At 43.9% G+C, this 11,751-nt stretch overlaps 1 protein-coding gene across 13 annotated transcripts in view; it reads right to left on the reverse strand.

Annotated features, from left to right (window-relative positions):
- The window catches only part of KSR2 (kinase suppressor of ras 2), a 435,324-nt gene that overhangs the window by 391,676 nt on the left and 31,897 nt on the right, over window positions 1-11,751 (reverse strand). The gene's annotated exons all lie outside the window — the stretch shown is intronic.

An 11,751-nucleotide genomic window follows, 5' to 3' on the forward strand; every position in this document is an offset into this window, starting at 1 on the left:
TTCTTTTCAAGTATACCTGCTACATTCACCAAGAGAGAATATGGTCTAAGTGATAAAATAAACCTTAAACATTTTAAAAGAATTAAAATAATATAAAATGTGTTCACTGATATAATTGAATTAAACTGTTAGTCAAAGATAACAGGAAATATCCCCAATACTTGGAAATTAAATGACATCAAATATCATTTAATTTGATGAATATATGCATCAAAGAAAAAGCCTCAAAAGAAATTATAAAATACTGTGAGCTAAAGGGAAATGAAAATATAATATATCAAAATTTGTGGGATGCAGTTAAAGTAATCCTTCAAGGGAAATTTACAGCAACAAATACTTATATTAGAAAAGGAGAAAGGTCTCAAATCAACAATCTAAGCATCTGCCTCAAGAAAACAGAAAAAAGAGGAGCAAAATAAACCCAGAGCAAGCAGGAGAAAGGAAATAATAAGAAGAACAAAAATTAGTAAAAGTTAAAACAGAAAAATAGAGAAAATAAATGAAGCTAAAAATTAGTTCTCTGAAAATATGGCTAAAATTGATAAACCTCTAGCCAGACTAACACAGAATACAAGAGAAAGAATATACATTACCAATATCAGGAATGAAAGAGGTGACACTACTATACACCCCACAGACACAAAAGGATAATAAGGGAGTACTATGAGCAACTCTCCGTATGTAAATTGAACAATTTAGATAAAATGTACCAATTCCTTGAAAGCCACAAAGTCCTAAAATTCACCCAATAATAAATTAAAGAAATTGAAGTTGTAGTTTAAAACCTTCTGCAGAAAAATTAAATTAAAATAAATCTCTAGTCCAGATAGTTTCACTGGGGAATTCTACCAGAATTTAAAGATGAAATAACACCAATTCTACACAGTCTCTTCCAGAAAACAGAAGTAGAGGAAACAATTCCTCGTTAAATAAAACTCGTAAAATAAAACTCATTTTATAAGGCCAGTATTACCCTGATACTTAAACTAAACAAAGATGGTATGAAAAAGGAAACCACAGACAATATCCCTCACGAACAAAGACACAAAAATCCTCAACAAAATTGTAACAAATCAAATCCAGCAACATATTAAAATAATAGTATAGCAACATATTAAAAGGATAATATTGCTTTTTGGGTTTATCACAAAGCACTGTTTCTCCCAGTCAGATAAGCATAAAAATATAAAAAGTGGCATCTAACCTTGCTCTACCTCCTACCTAATAAAAATGAAGCCCCTGGATGCCCCACTTGATGGGTTCATTTTTATACTTGTCTATTCGCCTCATTGCTCAAGTGCATGCCACCCAACCCTGCCCAAGGCACCATCCCAGTGCCTTTGTGGATGGGCACAAAGAGACACATTCATGACTATTTCTGATGGGCATGATACTCTGGGTAGGATTGGCGCACAGGCAAAGGGAAATTTATCATCACCAGAGACCCCAGAATCCAAAATTCTATAAGAATGGAACTCATACAGGACAAAGCAGGGAGACAGTGGCTGCAAAATTTGGGTTGGAGACTTGTCAGGAATCTGTGGCCATGGCTATCTCTTGTCTCTACTTGGTAGGTTCCAGATCTAAATGCAAACTCTACTTGAGACTTTTGTCAGCCAAAGGAAGGACTGGCCTTATTTGCTCTCCTCCAAAGAGTAGAACCAAAGGATAAAAGACATCAGAGTGTAGATCCAAGTCAACAGAAGGAGGATAATTCTAACCTTTATAACTCACCCATATCAAAAGGCTGACTTATGAAAGGACTTGAATAGACATTCCTCCAAAGGGGATATACAAATGGCCAATCAGCACATGAAAAGATGCCTACCGTCATTAGTCATTAGGGAAATGTGAATCAAAACCACAATGAGATACCACTTCATACCCACTGGGATGGCTATAGTCAAAAAACCAGGAAATAGTAGGTATTGCCAAGGATGTAGAGAAATTGGAAACCTTGTGCATTGCTGGTGGAAATATAAAATGGTGTAGCCACTGTGGAAAACAGTATGAAGGTTTCTCAAAAAATTAAGTATAGAATTACCATATGAGCCAGCAATTCCACTCCTAGATACATAACCCCAGAGAATTCAAAGCAGGGAATCAAACAGATACTTGTACAATAATGTTCATAGCAGCATTATTCACAGTAGTCAAAAGATGAAAACAACTCAAGTGTCTATCAACACAGGATGGATAAACAAAACATGGTCTATCAATACAATGGAATATTATGCAGCCATAAAAAGGAATGAAACACTGATACATGCTATAACATCGATGAACCTCAGAAACGTTATGCTACGTGAAAGAAGCCAGACACAAAAGACACACAGTGTACGATTTAACTTACATGAGGTAGTACCTAGAACAGTCAGATTCATAGAGACAGAAAATAGAATAGAGGTAACCATGTGGCTGGGGTCAGGGGGAGATATTGTTTAATGGGTACAGAATTTCTATTTGGGGTGATGAAAAAGTTCTGCAGGTGGATAGTGATGATGGTTGCACAACACCGTGAATGTCCTTAATGCCACTGAATTGTTCATTTAAAAATAGTTAAAATGGTAAATTTCATGTTATACATATTTTACCACAATAAAAAAAAATGCGTTTTTTAAAAGGTTGTTTTGTGAAGTAGTGCTTGCCCCAAATCACAAAGCCAAAGCTGGACACTGGGCAGGAGGGGGGCCTACACAACCTCTTAGGGTCCTCTGAAGCACTTGGATATCACAGCTTCTGACTTTTCTCTTTACCGCACAAGCTTGAGACAAGTTCAGGAGTTGTAAGGCCCAACCCCATAACTGGCATTTTGTTATCCAACTTGGAGTTTATGACGAGCAAATGGTTTAAAGACTAAAGCCTGCTAGGCACTGATGGGAAGTGAGTCATCTGTGAGCAATTCGAAGATGCAGACCTGGTATGAGAATCTTGTTCGCTTATGTCACCTGCAGCCCAGCAGGTGTGCCATTATCCCATAGAAGGCCTCCAAGGGCTTCGCCTTCTCGCGTCTTGCTGTCTTCTCCCTGCTTCTCACACACTGGGGGCTCAGTTAACAATGACCGAATAAATGAACTGGCACCTCCCTGGATGGCTGAAACACCCCATCCACCACTCAGGGCTGAAGCACCCTAACCTCACTATGACAAGCTACAGAGAGTATGATCATCAAAACCGCCAAAGCTAACAATTATTAAGCATTTGCTATGTGCCGGGCCCTTTGGCCGGCTTTTTAAATGCATGATTCCATTGAATCACCGTAACAACCCCATGTAAAACACTGTCCCAATTTTATAAGCAAGGAAACTGAGGCTCAGGAAGGAGAGCTCATTTGCCCAGGGTTACTTAGCTAGTAGGTCCTGAATTCAGACTGGGATCCAAGCAGTCTTACTGTGTAGCCCACACCCTCCCAACTTCTTGGCTCTACTGCTTCGAGCATCCACCCAAATTTCCAGGGACTCAATTATGTTATTATTTCTGAGTCTTCATCTCATTTTTCTCCTGGTCCAGGGAAATCGAAGGCATCCATCTTTGGAACGCATCCACAGCTCTAATCGATGGCTGCCTAGAAACTCCAGGGGGCCCATGCTTTCAGTCTTTATCAAGAACAAGACTTCCATTACGGCAAAACACAGAAATCACCTCGATGCTCAAGAGCTGCGCTGACCAAGTGAAATATACAGTGAGCTGCCTGTGTCATTTAAAATGTTCTAATAGCCTCAGGGAAAAAATAAGATACAGGTGAAATCAATTTTAACATAGTTTATTTAACCCAATATATCTAAAATAGCATCATTTCAACATGTTGTCAATGTAAAAGAATACCAATGAGATATTTTGCATTCTATTCTTCATTCTAAGAGTTTGGGATCTGGTGGGTATTTTATAATAATAGCACAGTTCAATTAGAGCTCGCCACATTTCAACTGATTAATAGTCAATGGGGCAAGTGGCTGGCATACTGGACCTCTCAGGTCTAAAATGCCTCCCTCTGGGGACTTCCCTGGCTGGTGGTCCAGTGGGTAAGACTCCACGCTCCCAATGCAGGGGGCCTGGGTGTGATCCCTGGTCGGGGAACTAGATCCCACATGCATGCTGCAACTAAGACCCGGCACAGCCAAAAAGAAATAAATAAGCCTTTTTTTAAAATAATAATAAAAAAAAATAAAATGTCTCCCTCTCTTTTTCTCATCTTTCCTTGTCTCTGTAGATGCCCTACTTTGTCTCCATCAGTTCTGTATTTCTCTTCAATCATCATCTGGCACGGTCACCAATGAGAGCACATGAGTGACAGTATTCCATCGTTAGGATTCTCATTAATCCCACAGCTCTCACCTCTGATCACATTGCCCTTATCACCTATGCTTCCTCCTTCGCCTCTATTTGCTCTCATCTTTGCTTTCTTTTCTTCCAGGCCAGGCCACCTCTGGGGACTCCGGGGAGGAGCAGTCAACCTCCAACCTCTTCCTGGATCCATGGCTGCCTGAATTTGCAGTTTGGGTCAGATCAGTGACTCTAAACCTCAGTCCACTGGCTTGTAAAACAGGAACAACTACAGTTACGGTCACTCCCCACTGGAGAGACATTCCAAGGGTCATAGAAACCCTGCCCAAGAAAATCACGCTACACTCTGCCTTTTCTCCCACTGTTGTCCCTTTTCCCTCCCCACCCTTCAGCTTCTCCATCCTCCCTCCCAGCTGCCATGTCCCCCTCGGCTTCCTCAGCTTTGGAACACCTTCCATTCCCCAGCTCCAGAGCAGCAAGGGGGAAGGGAGGTCCCAAAAGGTGGAGCCCGGCGAGGGGGGTGGAGAGAGGAGCCCAGAAAATGACCCGTCCTCAGGGAGAGGAGGAAGAGCCCTCAGTGTCCTGCCCATTGGAAGAAGGATAAGAGCTCCCTAGTAGAACCCACCCTAAAACCCCAGAGCGGGTAGAGAACCCTTCAGAAATAACTCTTGCCGCTGACTCAGAAGTTTGAGACCACGTCCCACCCATGTCTCTATGAGAACGAGGCAGAGGCTGGGTCGCCGCAGGCTGGGTGCTGTGCATGGAAAACCATGTGCTGCTCTCACCAACACAGGTTCCCAGGTCCTTCCCAAGTGCAAACAGGAAAGACGAGATTTGGGCCTAAGACAACTGCCTCCTTAACCCAGAGCTCTTGGTCATCAAAGCACAGGCAACCAAAAAATAAAACAAAACATAAATCGAGACTGAGGATACGGAGAAACGGGCCCTTTCCCACACTGTGGGTGAAAGGTAATTTGGCAAAACCTATCAAAAGTCCAGAAACTTTGCATATCCTTGGATCCAACAATATTCCACTTCTAGGAATCGAAGACAAGGATTACTACAAGCCACTAGGATGTCTACTACAGTATTATTTATAATAATGGAACATGATAAACATACACATCTGACAGAATTAAATAAGTTAGATAAATTATGCAACGGCCATGTAGCACTATGCAGCCATTAAAAATACTATTTAATAAGATGAAAAGATGTTCCTGACATGTTAAGTGAACCTCATATCTCTAGCCTTCCTCAAATCTCCAGGCTCACATACCCAACTGTCTACTTCACAAACGTAAATGTCTAAACAGGACTTCATTGTCAAGCCCAACGTAATCCACCCCCGGTCTTCACACTTCAAATAATGACACCACCATTCACTTAGTTCTTCGGCCAAACACGTAGGAATAATCATTGGTTCTTTATTTTCCTCCACCCCCAACATCCGATTCATGCGCATCCCCCATGCACTTGACCGTCTGAGACCAGCCACTTGTTCCATCTCCCCACCATCACTCAAGTCAAAAGCACTCATTCCTGGCTTTGACTCCCATACTAACCTCCCAATTTGTCTCCGTGCTCCCATTCTTATTCCCTATAGTCTACTTTCCCTGCAGCAATCAAAAGGAGCTTTTAAATAAGTCAGTCCCCCACCCTTTGCATAGTTAGAACAAAGTGCAAGTATCTCAGCCAAGCCCTCTCTGACTGGGGCCCTGCGTCTGCCTCCCACTTGTGCCCCTCATCCCTTCCCCGCTCACCCTGCGCCAAACACAGTGGTCTCCTTGCTGTTCTCAAAACATGTAGAACGTAGTCCCACCCAAGAACTTTGCACCTGCTGTTCCCTCTGACTTGCGCATTCCCCAGATATTTCATGGCTTGCTTCCTCAAGTCAGTAAAACCTCCCCAAGGGGGCCTTTGCTGATCATCCCATGCCGTCCTCTCTTTCCCATGCTCTTTTGGTTTTACTGTGGATTTTTTCCATAGCTGTGATTCAGTTATATTAGATTGTTCACTGGCCCCCAATGAACCACACCTGCTGCAATCCATACCCTTGGATACTAAGTCCCACATTGACGATGGGCTCAACCACATAATTTGCTTTGGCCAGTGGGACGTTAGCAAAAGTTACAGAAGCAGAGGCTTAAGACAGGCTATGAATTGGAGCTTGCCTTCTTGGAACACTGCTGCTGCCACCACGTAAGAAATCTGGACACTGTAAATAAACTGTAGTTCAATGAAAGAAAGAAAGAGACAGAGAAAGAGAGAAAGAAAGGAAGGAAGGGAGGGAGGGGAGGAGGGAGGAAGGGAGAGAGGAAGGAAGGAAGGAAGGGAGAGAGAGAGAGAAAGGAAGGAAGAAAGGGAGAAAAGAAAGAGAGAGAAAGAAAGGAAGGAAAGAAGGAAGGAAGGAAGGAAGGAAGAAAGAAGGAAAGAAAGAGAAAGAAAGAAAGAGGGGAGGGAGGGAGGAAGGAAGAGAGAGAAAGGAAGGAAGGAAGGGAGGGAGGGAGAGAGAGAGGAAGGAAGGAAGGGAGAAAAGAAAGAAAGAAAGGAAGAAAGAAAGAAAGAAACAAATCTGGGCTGTCCTGCTGGAGAGGCTATGTGGAAGAGAGCTGAGGTGCCTGAGCCAATCACTAGCCGACCACCAGCCACATGAATAGGGCCATCTTGGACCATTCAGCCTCAGTGGAGCTGCCAGATGACCACAAGTACTGGTCTGCAAGACCAGCCGAAGAACTGCCCAGCCAATCCCAACCCACAGCATCACTGAAAATAATGCGTTATTGTCTGAGGTTTCCCAAACTTAATTAAGTCTAGGTATGGTCTCTCAGACCATAATCTGTAATTGAGATGGAACAGATAAAGAACAAATAATTGATACGTGATGGCTAGAACACCCTTGCTGTATAGGAGATTCTGTTACTTAGCCATCCCCCAACCCAATCCTGATATTTACCTCCACTTGTAATTTAACCGAAATAGAACCCAACTCAGTACCAGCTGCACGTGGCCAGTGCCCACCAGCCCTAGTGCCACTCATTCACCTTTCAGATGGCCTCTGTGCCTCCAGGTTCATTTCTCACCCTATAAATCAGGGATCAGCAAACTACAGGCCACGGGCCAAGTCTGACCCACCACCTGTTTTTTTCAGGCCTGAATCCTAAGAATAGTTTTTACATTTTTAAATGTCAAAAAAAAATTAGAAGGAAAATACTATTTCGTGACACGTGAAAATTGTATCAAATTCGAATTTCAGGGACCCTAAATGAAGTTTTATTAGAAAACGTTTATTTCTGGGTTGTCCGTGGCTGCTTCAGGCTACAACAGCAGAGCTGAGTGGTTGTGATGGAAACCACATGGCCCACAAAGCCTCAACGATTTACTATCTGTCCCGTTACAGAAAAAGTTTGCTGGTCCCTGCTGCAGGCTGCCATCAGACTAACCTTTAAACAACTTTTTAACTGTACTCACTCCAAAACCTTTGAAGATTTCTATCTCCCCTCTAAAAGGGATGAAACTTTGTTTGTCTGACTTCCCGATACTAAGTTACGCTCCAGGAGTTTGTAACCTGAATTCGTTTCCTATGACACTCTACCAGGTACTCTTCATTCTGGGCCAGCCGGTCTGTAAGCTGCCCCTTGAAGGCAGGAGAATGCCTCCATCCGGTTTTTTGTTCTGGCCCAGAGAGCTCCCCCAACCTGCTGCAATTTAAACCCTCCCCATATCTCACTCCACTCAGGGTCCCCAGCTCCCCAATCAAGGGTGCTTCCCTAACCACTTCGTCACATGTTTCCCTGGGTGCATTCTATGGAACATCAAGCCCAAGAGATGTCTCTGGAAAAAGGAAACACCGCAGACGCTACCCTCTCTTGGAGTCACAATGTACAAATACAGCACATTAAAGGCTCTGAGAAGTCCTGCAGTCAAGATACCTATCTCTTTTGATTACCTCAACCTTTCCCAAATGTGTTAACCATGGGATTTATTTTGTCTTCAGAATACTTGTTGACCACCAGCATCTAGTACAGTGCCAGGATTTCAGTATTTGTTGAAAGAATGATAATGCTAGGGTTCTATAGAACTAGGGTTCCACAGAACATACTTTGGAAATGCTGCTCAAGATCCTTCTCTCCCTCCAGTCTGAGCTGTTCCCTTCCGTGTCATCTACTCTACACCATGTAATGCTAATCATCACCATCAAAGAAGCTATCATTTATTTAGCACCTGCAGGCACTGGGCTACAGATAGCGTTAGACCCTTGAAAATCTCACCTCTTTTCATCCTTACCACCACCTCTGAGGTAGGTAATGTTATTCCTTCACTGCCATTTTGCCAAAAATGAAACCATGGGTCAGAAAATTTAAATCACTAGGCCAAGATAAAGTAAGTAGGAAAGCTAGAATGCCAAACTACATCGGTCTAACTCCAAAACTCATGACCTTTCTTCTCTGCCAGAGGAACTCCTGGTAACATACTGTGGCCAGCGCTGCTGGCTGGCCCCCCAATGTCCCTTCATGCCTTCTTCCAGGCTAGCACAACCCTGATTTTGTATGGAGTAGCAACAGGTCAACCCAGGAAACAGACTGCAACTATCTAGACCAGTCATGATGGCATCCCCACTGCCTTGCAGCTCGGACAAGCGACCTGACCCAGTTGTGGCAAAGAAGACATAATGAAACATCACCTTAGGGGTAGGAAGGAGGAGGTGTCCTGCGGAAGCCAAACAAAGACATGAAGCCTTTATTCCTTCCTATTCACCTGGTCCCCCTCTTCCCTACCTTGAACGTGGGGTGTAATGGCTAAAGCTTCAGGGGCCATCTTGTGGCCATAAGGAAGAGGCCATGAGAATTCACAAAGACATCAGCCCCAATGTTATTAACTCACTGAGCCAACTCAAGCAGCTACATACCTCCAGACTTCTTGCTACTTGAGAAAAATAAACCATTAATTGCTTAACCACGCTGGGTGGATTTTCCATTTCACGCAGCTGAACACATTCCTAACAGACCCACGTGCTGTTTCCCATATTACTGTTTGGACTTTATCATTATCTCACATACACATGATTAGCCTTGTCTCCCTCGTCATGAAAGTACGCTTCTTGGATACTAAGTCCATGTCAGATGTTTTTTGTTTCCACAGGGGTATAGGCAAGGTTTTCAGGGATGATCTGTTCAATTTACTACTTTCTTTAGTGTTTGTGAGCAGGGAGATGTCATCATCTAACAGCTGAAATATGGCCTCTATCTCCTATTAGATTAGTCTTTCTCAAAGTGTCAATATGAAAACATGCATCACAAACACCTGGACTGTTTACTAAATGCAGATACCTAGGCGCCCTCCAATCCCAACTGAATTAGAATCTCTAGGATTAGAGGCTGAAAATCTGCATTTTTAATAAGCTCCCTCAGGTGGTTCTGATATATAAAATTTGACAACTGCTGGGATTTAAAAACAACAACAACTGTGGATCCAAAACCTATGTGAGGTTTGGCAGGACTTGGCTGGACCCTAAGGCATCAGCCCCTCCTCAGAGGCCCCACCCTAGCCCTAGAGACCTAGAAAGCCTAAACTGGCATAACTGCTCAAGATCCTTTCTTGGGCAATATGGATAAAGTCGTGGGCACACTCTGTGGCATACTGGGATTAGGAAACTAACAACAGATGCATTCCCAGTAACTGTCACTTCCCACCATACCAATGCCCACATCCCCCAGTTTAAAAAGAAAACCACTATGCAGAAAAGAAGCAATGGAATCCGTGGCCCACTGCAACAATCACCATGATCCAGGGGGCTCTCAGAGGATGGAGCATGTTGAAAAGAGGAAAAGAAAACTGGAGAAACTTGCATAGTAATACACAAACTAGCATTTGGGACTCCTGACTCAGAGGAACAGAAGAGACCTCCGGTGGCCCTTTTGGGTTATTTATTTACAGCATGCAATTCTGAACAGGATCTTCTCTTGGGCACTGCTCAGACAGAGACAGAAGGCTGGGCCAGGGCATCCCACACTTTTTCTTCCATCAGCGGAGTCCTAGCCTACACGGTTCTCCAAAGCTCCGAGAAAGAAAATACCTGTGCCTCCCCACAGAATTCCCACGCCTCTGCTACCCCTTGATACTTACGTTATTTCATTTCTGACGATCATTTTCCCAGATGACAGGTGCACACAGAGATGCATTCTAGGGGAGCAAACAGTATACTCAATACACACACACACACACACACACACACACACACACACACACTAACTCCACTTTCAAACTGGTGACCTTCCTGCCTGCTGATATGCGGCCAAATTTAAAACCACGGAGGAAAAAGGAAGACTTGAAAGTGAACCAGAGATAGGTGCTCATCCAGACTAGAACGGGGGCACAAGGGCTAAAAGATTCAGTAGGGATTAAAGAGTTCAGGCCTTGGAAACACACGGGCTGGAAACTAGTGGCCATCCCAGCTCTGCACACGTCCGCCCCACCACAGGGAGAACCACTTTCCTTTGCTCCCAGCCCCATGGCCACCACCCTCAGCAAGTGCCAGCTAATGGGAGTTCCCAAATTTAATCAAGCCATGCGTAGCACGGGGCCGGTTGGAGGGAGGGATGTGAGTCGAACCCTAGAGATGTTTCGAACAACGTGGATGCTCAATGATTACGTGGACGCCAGGCATTTTCTAAAGCTCTTGAAACCTTCTTCCTTTGACCAGATGGCCTTCGGAAGAAATAATTTCTGCCATCTTCTTTCTGAGTAACTTTGCATCCACCCCCACCCCCCCCACGAAATTGCTTCAAACTCCCCCTCAAGTTCTGTTGGAGAGAATGTTACAACACGCCAAAGATAACTCCTCCTCCCGACCCCTTTTTTCACGGTCCCACCAAGATTTCAGAGTATTTTCCCACACAACCTGTGTGTGCTGATCCAGGGTTGTTTTGGGGTTTTGGGGGGGTTTTTGGGGTTTTTTTGTTTTGTTTTTAACACGTTTCAGGCCTGCAACAGCTCCCTGCATCAAAATGATTTGATTGGAAATGGGTAGCTCAATGGGGAATTCTTTTTCATGCATCTTGCCTCCTGACATGTATATTACTGAAAACAAACAAGTAAACAAACAAACCAAATCCAAGGAGCAAAAGGGGGGCTGGGAAGGAGGCCGAAAAAGAAGAGGTCTATCTTTACAGGCAGCCCCATTCTGCGAGCAAAAAGCACCTTTTGACCACCTGCAGAATGCGCAAGGTCACGTGGGTTCTCTGCAGCGCCTTAATGTCTTACCCAGCACACAAGCAAGCCCCCGTGGCATATAAACAAATTCACAAGCGGAAAAAAGGGAGAACTCACTCCTCAAAGAGGAAGCGAATGATAACCACAGCCGCAAGAATAATAATAAAGAATAACAGTTACTACTACTCCTCCCACCACCCAGCCAAGCGCCGACGACAGCAGTACAGTAAAGGGACACCCAGTGCAGGCTTTGCA

Source organism: Balaenoptera physalus (genome assembly GCF_965194825.1).
Source record: "Balaenoptera physalus genome assembly, chromosome: 12".
Classification (NCBI taxonomy): domain Eukaryota; kingdom Metazoa; phylum Chordata; class Mammalia; order Artiodactyla; family Balaenopteridae; genus Balaenoptera; species Balaenoptera physalus.